Source organism: Callorhinus ursinus, unplaced genomic scaffold, assembly GCF_003265705.2.
Source record: "Callorhinus ursinus isolate GAN/ISIS: 27379988/994484 unplaced genomic scaffold, GSC_fseal_2.0 scaffold60, whole genome shotgun sequence".
Lineage (NCBI taxonomy): Eukaryota > Metazoa > Chordata > Mammalia > Carnivora > Otariidae > Callorhinus > Callorhinus ursinus.
In genome coordinates this window covers 3,995,690-4,008,528 of record NW_027397122.1, presented here as the reverse complement: position 1 = coordinate 4,008,528, position 12,839 = coordinate 3,995,690, and the positions used below count along the sequence as shown (strand labels likewise).

Genomic DNA, 12,839 nt, shown 5'->3' with positions numbered 1-12,839 from the left:
TGAAGACAAGCAAGAAGCCCCTCATGCTCACTGAACTCCTGTTAATCCCGGGGGGCCTCTGGGGGGGTGTAAGTAGCATAGCTGCTTGTGCTCACCTGATCTTTTAGGGAGTTTCCACATGTTGCCTCCCTGAGCACCAGCGTTTGACCAAGGGCTGTGATACTCCCTTGTCTAGGTCGTGTGTAGGGACTGCTTTCCTCTGCATCTTTCTGCACTGACATGCAGCCCACACTAAGGAGCCCCTGCATGAAAGCCAAGGGCTCAGATAAACACAAGTCCCATACACACTGAGGCACCTGCAGGCTGGTCCTGGACAAGTTCCTCATTGGCTTCAGTTACTCTCATCCAGTTCTGTTTTGGACGGAAAAAGTGTGCATCCTCCTTTTTTAAAAAGATTTTATTTATGCATTTATTTATAAAGAGAGACTCCAACAGGGGGAAGGGCAGAAGTAGAGGGAGAAAGAATCTGAGGCAGATTCTGCGCAAGTGCTGAGCCCGATGCGGGGCTTGATCCCACCACCCTGAGATCATGACCTGAGCTGAAATCAATGGTCAGATGTTCAACCAACGGAGCCACCCAGGCGCCCCCAAAAGTGTGTGTTATGCTCCTCATAGAGTGTGGCCCACAATCAAAACCTAAAACTCCCACAAGTGAAAATAAATGTATTAATATTAGTCTTCCTTGGCATGTGCGCGAGTCAGACATCTTAACTTTCTCCTGGAATGACAAAGATCCTTTGGCATAGCTCTTGGGTGTGAGATGCATTTGATGCGTTTGCTCGGCATGCCTCCTTCTTCAGGGAGACACGGGTTCTTACTCATCCAGGGAATAGATTTCACTGTAGGTGACAACTTATTTGGGGTGTCTGTCCTTCACCATAAGTGATACTGATTTTAGGACTGGGATTCTAGCAGTATTCTTAAGCTCTATAGCAGGTGTGTCTAGCGCCAAATGATACTCAGAATATATGTTGGAAATAAAATACGAAGCATGTACATAATGAAGACTTAATCAGGCTTTAGGATTCTATCAGCTATTAGAACGATGTGATGACAAGTGAAAGCTTTTCTGAACTACTTTTGCTGTTGTTTATAAGGTTTCTAATAAGAAACATGCCCTTAATTTTCTCGCATCCTCCTCTGAGATTTTTCTCTCTCCTACTACAAAACAGTCTTTGTTACGAGGTGTTTTAGTGACTGGAAGATTTTACTGTCCCTCAAGTCCGTGCATTAAAATGACTCCTTCACATTCTGTTCCTTGGCAAACAGGGAAAGCTAAACAGAAAAACACAAAGAATAATACAGAGAATAGTGTGCTTTTTTGTTGTGATTATATCTACCAAAACAATAGGTTCTGAAAAAAAAAACAGAAAAGATTTTCTATGGTTGAATGAGTCCTTTATAAAGGACCCAGTCCTTTTCAGTATTCGTTGAAGTCATTTCTCTACGATACCAGAAGTGGGTTATTTGCTGTTCTCAGGACCTAATGTTTCAGTTTATTAGAAACATGAAAACTTGAACTTGACGGAATTAAGTGTGGCTCTCTTTATATAATCTAAGATTGCCTGTTTTATATGCATTGTCTGAAGATGATCAAGAGGCTATGACCAAGTTGAAACATTTCTGTATGACCTAAATCCACACACATGTCCCTCTTTGGCCTCTTTACTGGAAGGCCACACAGGATGCAAAAAGCAGTGTTGGCAAATGCGCCCATCTTCTAGGTTATTCTGCCTGATCCTCCCCCCACTGCCAATTAGATACATGAGGCTGTGGCCGAAAGACCCAGAACCTAGACTCTGGGCCTCCATGGGAGACCTCCATCTCCCAAGCACAGCCAACAGGGTCCGCCCTGGCTGCTGAGCGGGCCCCCACCTCCATGTTGCTCCTTTCTTACCAGATGCACCGTTTAAGGCCTGACCACTGTTCCAAATGCAGAACTAATAAGAAGCGTTTTCTGTTGGGCATTTCACATAAACATTGTTTTCCAAAGCAAATAACCTCACACTTAGGAGGTTTGATCAAAGAAACCAGTTACCTGGGGCCCACACCAACAGTTTCTGCCAGGCTGGTAAGTGTGGGCAGTGTTGGGACTTACAGAAGTACCAAAAGGACCCAGGTGCTGTCCCCGTGTCATCCACTATCTGTTCAGAAGTTCTGCAGGCACTGACCCTGCGAACACACACGCCAAGGATTTTCGTTTTAATGATTTTTCCTACCCAAAGGAAAGAAATACAGTTATGAGCACAAGGGACTGTGGTGTAATCTGCCCCATCTCGCTGAAGAACACTTCCCAGAAGTGGGTCTGCATCCGTGACACGTTTTACCACTAACGGTCACCAGCTAGCAGGAGATTTCAGTGTCGTTCTCCCCTTGCCACAGAAAGAATTCTGCGAAGTCCTCACTTCTATTACAGACGGGGGGGGGGGGGGAGAGGGCTGTCAACAAACAAATCACTTTGCTTTTTGTCTTTCATTGAATGTGAGACACCAAAATTCGGCTCAGGAGCAGCCTCACCTGGACGTTTTCCTCCAAACGACACATCAATCGTTCTCTGTCCCTGCCCACAAGTGTGTCCTGACTCGCAGCCTCCGAGGCATCCGCCCCCTGCCTGGAGCACGCGTGTCCCAGACGGTCATGTGGCCAGCTCTCTCCAAGACTGCCGTGCTTGGCACAGAGCATCAGCCGCCCTGAGTCAGCCACCCCGGTCCATCACCAGTTCACTTTCCTCATTGTACTCACACGTAGAGAAATGGTTTGTATTTGTTGGTTCTGTTGTTTATTTTCCGGATCCTGACACCAGCACCGTGAGAGCAGTCTGCGATCTCCCCAAAGCACGGCACGGGCTCTCCAAATGTGTGGTGGGGCCATGAACACACATACTAATGATGAACGTTCACCGAAGCTGCCAATACCCCACCCTCCAGGCGCTGTGGAGTATTGCTTGTGTCAGCATGGGTCAGTGGTAAGTTGTATTTTTCAATGAATCTGTCCATTTCATGTAAGTTTTCCAAATTGCTGGTATCAACCCCACACCATTTCCTTATAATCTCTTAATAGGTGTTTGTAAATCGTATGAGCAGGTCATCTTTCATTCTTCATACTGGTGATTTATGTTCCCTTTGCTTCTTACACCAGTCTAGAGAGGAGTTGAGCATTTGGTCCAAACAGCTCTGGATTCATTCAATTTCTCTGTTATCTTCTTATTTGTGGTTTCACTGATTTCTGCTCTTTATTTTCTCTCTTTTTTTCCTTTGGGTTTATTTTGCTCTACTTTCTCTAGCTGCACAATCAAAAGTCTTTGATTTTTAAAACTTTCCTTCTTGTCTGATATAAACCTTTAAGATTATAAGGCTCCCCATAGCATTGCTCTAGTTGCATCCCACAAATTTTAATATGCCGTATTTTCATTTTTATTCAGTGCAAAATACAACTGGCCTTTGAACGACATGGGTTTGAAGTGCGTGGGTCCGCGTATATGCAGATGTTTTCCAATAAATTATTGGAAAATTTTGTGGAGTTGTGAAACTATCTGGAAAACCTCACAGATGAACTACATGGCCTGGATATGTTGAAAAAATTAAGAAAAACTTAGGTATGTCATAAATGAATATAATCTATGTAGATATTTGCCTATTTTTATTTACTACAGTATGATATACACAAATCTATTATAAAAAAGTTAAAATTTGTCCAGACTGACACACACACTTAGAAACAGTATGGGGTGTTATTCACAGTTGAAAGAAATGTAAACAAACATAAAAATGCAGTATTAATCATAACTGCATAAAAGAAACCATAGTACATACTTGTACTACTATAATAATTTTTTTTATTTTTTTTTAAAGATTTTATTTATTTATCTGACAGAGAGAGAGAGACAGCGAGAGAGGGAACACAAGCAAGGGGAGTGGGAAAGGGAGAAGCAGGCTTCCCGTGGAGCAGGGAGCCCGATGTGGGGCTCGATCCCAGGACCCTGGGACCATGACCTGAGCTGAAGGCAGACGCTTAACCGACTGAGCCACCCAGGCGCCCCACTACTATAATCATTTTGTAGCCACCTCCTGTTGCTATCTTGGTGAGCCCAAGTGTTACCATTAAAATGCCATTGTGATGCTAATCATCCCTGCCTAAGCAGTTTGTCTCTCTGGTAAATTGAGTATTACAGTAAAAAGTAATCTCCTGTGGTCCTCACTATTAATAGGTAAGTTTCAGGAGAGTCAAAAGTTATACATGCATTTTCAACTGCATCACGGTCAGTGTCCCTACCCCTGCCTCATTCAAGGGTCAGCTATATTGTCTAATTTCCTATGTTCCTTCTTCTTCGGCTTAGAGCATTTATTTTTTTCCCAGCTTTATTGGGATAGAAGTGACATATAACATTGGGTAAATTAAAGGTGTATGATGTGATGATTTGATGCATGTATATATTGTGGGTAGTTAACGTATCCTTCACTTCGTATGCCTTTTTTTTTTTTTTGGTGAGAACATTTAAATTCTACTATCTTAGCAACTTTCAAGTATGTAATATAGTATTTTTTTAATTTTTATTTTTTTAGAGAGAGTGAGGGGGAGGGGCAGAGGAAGAGAGGGAATCTTAAGCAGACTCCACGCTCAGCACGGAGCCCGATCCCACAACCCTGAGATCATAACCTGAGCCAAAGTTGAGAGTTGGATGCCTAATTGATTGAGCCACCCAGGTGCCCCATAATATAGAATTTTCAACTACAGTCACCCTGCTGTACTTTCAAACCCAGAACTTATCCTTCTTATTACTGGAACTTTGTGCCCCTTGACCACCTTCACCCACCCTCCTGCCCCTCTCCCCCCGCCATCAACCACCAATCTACTATTTCTATGCAACTTTTGTTTGTTTTGAGATGCCACATAAAAGTAAAATAATATAGTAATTGTTTCTCTCCGTGTGACATTTTACTTAGCATAATACCCTCCAGGTTCATCCATGTTGTTGCAAATGCCAGGATTTCCTTATTTTTTGTGGGGGAATAATAATCTATTGTGTAAATATGTGACACATTTTATCTATTCATCCATCCACAGACTTTCATTGTTTCCATGTCTTAGCTATTCTAAATAATGCTATAATAAACATGGGGCTGGAGATATCTTTTCAAAAATCTGATTCCATTTTTTTTTTCAGATATATACCCCAAATTGGGATTGCTGGATCATATGGTATTCCATTTTTAAGTTTTTGAGGAATCTCCATACTGTTTTCCAGACTGGCTGCACCAGTGAATGTTTTTGCATTTCCACCAACAGTGCACGAGGGTTCCTCTTTCTCCACATCCTTGTTATCTCAACTTTTTGATGAGATTCTTTTATCATCATCATCATCATCATCATCATCATCATCATTTTAGGCAGGCTCCATGTCCAAAGTGGGACTTGAACTCATGACCCTGAGATTCCGAGATTGAGAGTTGTATATTCTACTGACTGAGCCAGCCAGGTGCCCCTGGCTTTAATAGCTGTTCCTAACAACTGTAAGGTGAGATCTCATTGTAGTTTTCATTTGTATTTCCCTGATGACTAATGATGTTGAACATCTTTTCATAAACCTGCTGCTCTTTGTATGTCTTCTTTGTTTGTTTTGAGATGCCACATAAAAGTAAAATAGAGGTCATCTTGTAGTTTTCACTTGTATTTCCCTGATGACTAATGATGTTGAACATCTTTTCATAAACCTGCTGCTCTTTGTATGTCTTCTTTGACAAAAATATCGAGTCCTTTGCCCATTTTTTAGTTGGATTGTTTTTTGCTCTTGAGTCATATGAGCGCCTTATATATTCTAGATGTTAACCCATCAGACATATGATTTGCAATTGTTTTCTCTCATTCTATAGGTTGCCATTTCACTTTGTTGACTGAGCTGGCTTTGTTGTGCAAAACCTTTTTAGTTTGATAAAATTCAACTTATCTATCTCTGCTTTTGTTGCCTGTGCTTTTGACGTCATACCCCAAAATCTCTGCCCAATTTTGAGGAGCATTTTCCCTGTTTTCTTATAGTAGTTTTTTGGTTTCAGGTCCTACATTTAAGTCTTTAGTATCTTTTGAGTTGATGTTTGTCTATAGGCTGAGATAAAGGTCCAATTTCTTTCTTCTGTATGTGAATATCTATTTTCCTATCACCTTCTACTGAAGAGACTTATCTTTTCCCCATTGTGTGTCCTTAGCACCCTTGTTGAAGATCACTTGACTGTAGATACGTGGATTTATTTGGGGGCTCTCTATTCTGTTCCATTGGTTTACATGTCTGTTTTTATGCCAGTACTGTACTATTTTGATTACCACTGCTTTGTAATATATTTTCAAATCAAGAAGTGTGATGCCTCGTTTTTTTCTTTTTCTCCTCCTCCTCTCCTCCCCCTCCCTCTCCTTCTTCTCAGTATTTGCTTTGGCTGCTCAGAGTCTTTTGTGGTTCCATATGAATTTTAAGATTGCCTTTTCTATTTCTGCAAAGAATAACATTGGGATTTTGATAGGGATTGTACTATTTGTATCTGTAGATCACTGTATAGTATGGACATTTTAACAATATTAAATCTTCCAATCCATGAACATGGGTGTCCTCCCACTTATCTGTGTCTTCTTTAATTTCCTTCATCAGTGTTATAATTTTCAGTGTGCAAGTCTTTGGTTAAGTTTATTCCTAAGTATTTTATTCTTTTTGTTGCTATTGTGAATGGGACTGTTTCCTTAATTTCCATTTTGGATAGTTTATTGCACATAGAAATGTGGCTGATTTTGTAGGTTGATTTTATATTCTGCAGTTTTACTAAATTTATTAGTTGTACCAGTTTTTGTTGTTGTTGTTGAGTCTTTAGAGTTTTATACATATATGATCATGTCATCTGCAAAAAGATACTTTTACTTCTTCCTTTCTTATTTGGATTTTATTTCTTTTTCTTGTCTAATTGCTCTGGCTAGGACTTCTATGTTGAACAGAAGTGGTTCAAGTGGGCATCCTTGCCCTGTCCTGGATCTTACAGAGAAAGTTTTCAGATTTTCCTTGTTGACTCTCATGTTAGATATGGGCTTTTCATATATGGCCTTCAGTGTGTGAAATTCCTTCTATACCTATTTTGTTGAGTTTTAATCATGAATGAATGTTGACCTTTGTCAAATGCTTTTTCTACAACTACTAAGATGATCATGTGTGTTTTTTGCTTTCATTTTATTAATGTGGCATATGACACTGATTGATTTGCATATGCTGCACCATTCTTGTACCCCAGGGACAAATTTCACATGGTTGTTGTATATAGGCTTTTGAATGTACTGTTGAATTTAATTTGCTAGTATTTTATTAAGGACTTTTGCACCTATGTTTATCAAAGATATTGGCCTATAGTTCTCTTGCAGTGTCTTTGGCTTTCGTAACAGGGTGACACTAGCCTTACAGAAGTAATTTGCAAGTGTTCCCTCTTCTATTTTTTAAAAGGGTTTAAGAAGGATTGGTATTAATTCTTCTTTGAATGTTTGGTAGAATTCACCCATTGAACCATCTGGTCCTGGGCTTTTCTTTGCCAGGAGGTTTGTGATTACTAGTTTAATCTCCTTATTTATTATTGGGGTGGATACATTTTTAAAATCCAAAGTAAAGTAAGAAAAATAAATTGGAGGGACAACCAGAAAACAAATAATAAGCTGGTATGCCTAAATCTGATTATATCAACAATTACATTAAATGCTAGCAGACTAAACCTTACAGTTAAAGAACAATGTCTAGATTGTCAGTATAGATAAAATGCTGTTTACAAGAAAATTATTTTGAATAAAAAGACAGAAGTTGGTTAAAATTGAATAGGTAGAAAAAGATACCATGTAAACAGTAAGCACAGGAGGCTGGACTGGCTGTATGAATAATAAATAAAATAGAGTTTAAGAAAGAATATTACCAGAGTTACAGATGCACATTTCATAATCATAAAGGAGTCAAAGCATCAGGAAGTTTTAATAATTATATATGCGTTTGTGCCTAATTATAGCTTCAAAATACATGAAGCAAAAATCGACAGAATTAGAGTGAGAAACAAATCTACAATCACATTAGAAAATAAGAGTTCAGTGGGGGAAAAATTTATCCACTGGCTTTTTAACTATACTCTTTGTATTATTAGTTATTAATGGCTGCTATGAGGATTATAATATGAATACCGAACTTTTACAGTCTATTTAGATTAATACTTTACATAAGATGTAAGTCATATAGATATATTTATCCTGTTCTTTTATATTTTATTTTATTTTAAGGAAGAAATACTAGATTTTTTTTTTTAAGATTTTATTTATTTGACAGAGAGAAACACAGTGAGAGAGGGAACACAAGCAGGGGGAGCAGGAGAGGGGGAAGCAGGCTTCCCGCGGAGCAGGGAGCCCGATGCGGGGCTCGATCCCAGGACCCTGGGATCATGACCCGAGCTGAAGGCAGACGCTTAATGACTGAGCCACCCAGGCGCCCTGTGTCCTTCCGTATTGTCTGTTATAGTTGGCACTTGTAATATGATATAATTTCTGAAGACAATAACCAGTCTTTACATTTACTCAGACTTTTACCATTTTTCATATTCTTCATTCCCTTCCAAGATTCCAAGTTTCCATTTGGTATTATTTTCCTTCAATATGAAATTTTCCTTTAGTGTTTCCTTTGTGCAGGTCTGGCAGCAATACATTCTTTATCTTTTTTTATCTTAAGTTGTCTTTCTTTTGCCTTCACTCTTGAAGGCTATTTTTGCTGGATACTGAATGCACTGACAGTAGTTCATGTCTCTCAGCACTGTGGAGACTATGTTCCACTATAACTTAGCTTCCATTGTTTCTGACGATAAATTCACCAGTTTTTAAAATACGTTATTTTTCTCTAGTTGTTTATAAGACATTTCTCCTGAAGTCTGTTTTCAAGCAATTTCTCTATAACATACATAAAGTATAGTTTGTTTGTGTTTTAAATCTGGTTTGGATTCATTAAACTTTTAAATCTGTCAATGCACATCTTTTACAAAATTTGGGAAACCTTTGGCCCTTGTTTCTTTAAATATATTTTTCTCTTTTCTTCCGGGACTTTATTGACAAACATCAGACATTTTGGTAGTGTTTCACACATCTTCGAGGCTCTATTTGCATTTCGATTTTTTTTTCCTCTCTCTCTTCTTAAAATCAGAGAATTTCAATTTATTTATCTTCAACCTCATTCCCTTTTTATTTTGTTACCTTCTTTCTGCTGTTAAGCCCATCCAGTGACATTTTTACTTAAGACATTGTGTTTTTCTACTTTAGAATTTCCATTTGGTTCCTTTTTATAGTTCTTATTATCTCCTGAGATATTTTCCATTTTATAAGCATATTTTTCATTTTACCATTAAGCATATTTATAAGCTGCAGCAAATATTTTGTCTGCTAAATCTAACACCTGGGTCATCTCCAGGTTGGTTTTGTTGACTGTCACTTTTGTCACAGGAACAGATCATATTTTCCTGGTTTTTCTTATGTTGACTAATTTTGGCTTGTATCCTGGCCATTGCAAATGTTATGCTTATGAGATGATGCATTCTCTTATATCTTATAAGAAATATTAATTCTTTTTGTTTTAGGAGACAATAAGTTGGACTCACTGAAAATTCTGTCCCTTGGTTGGCAATTCAAATCTTGCTTCAGTTCTTTTACTCTTAGCTAGGCCATTTCGTGCCTCCCTCTTGCATGCATGATTCAAGGCTCAGCCAGAGATTTGCACCAGATTTACCCAGAAATTTTCTGGCTCTCTGGCTCTCTAGTTTCTGGTATTCTTCCCTCACTTTCCAGAGGCTGGTGGCCATCCTGAATTCTGGTCCTGGTTTTTCAGACCAGGAAGACTGGTGATCATGGATTACTTTCTTGAGTCTATATATAATCTACTGAATATATATTAACTTTCTATTGCTGCATAGCACATCAACATAAACTTAGTAGTTTAAATATACACACATTTGTATCCCACAGTTCCTAATGGCCAGCAGTCCAAGCATGGTTAACCTGGGTCCTCTACTCTGGTCTGACAAGGCTGTAGTCAAGGTATTACCCAGGCTGTATTCCCATCTGGAATATCCACTTGCAAGCTCACTGAGATTGTGGGAAGAGTTTCTGTCCTTGCAGCTGTCTGACTGAGAGACCTGGCTTCTTATTATGGACTGGGGGTTATTATCTTCAGGTGTCAGAGGCCACCTGCATTTCCCTATCACACGGTCCACTTCGAAGGAAGTTCATGTCATGAGTGTTGGCTTGTCTGAGGTCAGCAGAGGAATCTCTCCCTCTGGTCTGCTAACATGGAATCTTACAGAACAAAATGTAATCAAGAGAGTGACATCCCATTACCTTTACCATATAATGGAACCTAATCAAGTCAGTGACATCCCATATTCTATGGGTCAGAGACAAGTTGCAGGTCCCAGTGCACCCAAACAGAGGGGATCGTACAAGGATGTGCATCACTGGGGGCCACATTAGGGTATGCTGGCCACCAGGACCAGAAGTATATTTTACAGACTTACAGTTTGGGGCCTTAGGAGGTAAAATAACTTCTTCAGAGTTATAAAGGTTAGCGTTGATGTCATCTCAGGTTCAAATCCAGGCACAGCCTATATCCTCCAGGTATACTGAATATATGAGAACAAGCAAAGCCATGCTCTACACCGTGGGAACAGTCTGGATTCAGCCAAAGAGAAGCAGCAATGAAAGAGGCAGGACATCTACAGATCACTGGTTCCTAGTCTCCTGGGAGTCATGTGAGACACCTCATCAATGTCTGCAACTCAGAACTCTCTCCAACATGAAATTGGTTTCCAAAGTCCCAGAGTTGCCCAGAAGCTTTATATTTCCCCATATACGTTTAAAGTCACCAGAGAGTAGGTATATCACATCAGAAAGTCCCCCAAATAACACACTTTAATTCAGGAAAATCAAAATATTAAAACACACCTATCGAAAAGATAGGAACATTATCTGGCAAATAAAGATGATCTCAGTTTGGTTATAAATCAAGTTTCTCTGGTGATTTTATTATCTCTCTTAAGTTACCATAGTAATCAGGGTCTATATTCTAGAATCTGTTGTAATCCTAATGATGTGTAATGATAACATAGTTTCGAACAGTTCATACCAGGACCTAGCTGAATATTAACAGAGTTATTAATTTCCTAAATAAGAGTTGTAAAGCATCAACCTGAGAATGAAGTTCTTTTCGAGAAACCATAACTTAATAGCGGGCTTGTGTGGGCAAGTCCATTAACCTTGGGCCCTTGTTTATAAAGTAAACAAAGAAGAGAGCTAAGCTGTGTTCTGGATCTGCAGACAGTCCTTTCACCTCTAAAATTAGAAACTGTGCCTTAAGCCTCTCTATGTTAATACGGAAACTGGAAAGTAAGAAAAGATCATAAGGGGAAAAGTAAGATTTTGTATCTCGAATATAGGTCAACTGTCTTTTGAACTAATGCCTTTGTAGTCAACCCACGTGGACCCCATGTAAACAGGCAAACTCTGGTAGTTATTATTTAAATGTTTCCCAAATTATTCCCAGGGTAAGATGGTTCACTTAAAAAGAGTATTCATCTATGAAGGGCTTTACATATTTGAAAATCCTTGCTAATTTTGCAAGCACCATTACAAGTCCTATTAATGCATTAGCTTTCAACACCACCTTGGTTATGTAGACAGGCATTGGTATTATTCTTATTTTACATTTGAGGAAACAAAACCCAGGAAAGTTGATTGGCAAGTCCTTTTGAGTGACTTGTCCAAAGTTACACAGATGGCAAGTGGATGAGAAAGACCATACAAATGACCGGATCTCATTTAAATACACGATGTCTATTTCCCTCAGCAAGGACATGCTACATGCTTTCAGATTTCTTGCCGGAGTCCTGTTTTTGTGACCTTAACATATGGGATGAAGTAAATAGTAAATAGGGTAGTATGGAAAAAAAAAAAAAAAAGAGAAAACCCTAGAGCCCTTTATAACTCTAGCCTGAGTGGACCAGAGAGGGATGAGACGATGTTGTCAAAATGGTGTGAGGTGCAGGAGAAAGAAAGTATGTAGAACGGGAGAGTGAAGAATCTAAAGCGTAAGCTATTTCACTGATAAATAAATCTACCCATGAAAAGTGTTTCAGGATCAGTGAACCTTCACTGAAAATACTTTACACAATGGGATGCCTGGGTGGCACAGTCGGTTAAGCATCTGCCTTAGGCTCAGGTCATGTTCCCGGAGTCCTGGGATTGAGTCCTGCATTGGGCTCCCTGCTCAGCAGGGAGTCGGCTTTTCCCCCTGCCCTTCCCCGCTTGAGCTTGCTCTCTCGAACTCTCTCTCAAATAAATAAAATCTTTTTTAAAAAAAGATTTCATTTAAGATTTTACCTTTTAAAGGAAATGGTGAACTCACTTATCAATAATCATTTATTTTATTTTTAAAATTTTATTTTACTATGTTATGTTAGTCATCATACAATACATCATTAGTTTTTGATGTGGTGATCCATGATTCGTTGTTTGCGTATAACACCCAGTGCTCCACGCAGAACGTGCCCTCCTTAATACCCATCACCAGGCTCACCCATCCCCCCAACCCCCTTCCTTCTAAAACCCTCAGTTTGATTCCCAGAGTCTAAAGTCTCTCATGGTTCACCTCCCCCTCCGATCCCCCCCCCTTTCAAATAATCAAGTCAATAAATGGGCAGAAGACATGAACAGACACTTCTCCAAAGAAGACATACAAATGGCCAATAGACACATGAAAAAATGTTCATCATCATTAGCCATCAGGGAAATTCAAATCAAAACCACAC

General features: G+C 39.3%; 1 protein-coding gene and 1 long non-coding RNA gene across 8 annotated transcripts in view; one reads left to right on the top strand and one right to left on the bottom strand.

Annotated features, from left to right (window-relative positions):
* Positions 1-12,839, bottom strand: part of COBL (cordon-bleu WH2 repeat protein) — a 277,479-nt gene that overhangs the window by 87,201 nt on the left and 177,439 nt on the right. The gene's annotated exons all lie outside the window — the stretch shown is intronic.
* Positions 2,697-12,839, top strand: part of LOC141371197 (uncharacterized) — a 12,603-nt gene continuing 2,460 nt past the window's right edge. The window contains exons 1-3 of the long non-coding RNA XR_012375958.1: positions 2,697-2,965; positions 3,422-3,595; positions 5,165-5,515. This is a non-coding gene — a long non-coding RNA (uncharacterized lncRNA). The remainder of the gene's footprint in view (positions 2,966-3,421; positions 3,596-5,164; positions 5,516-12,839) is intronic.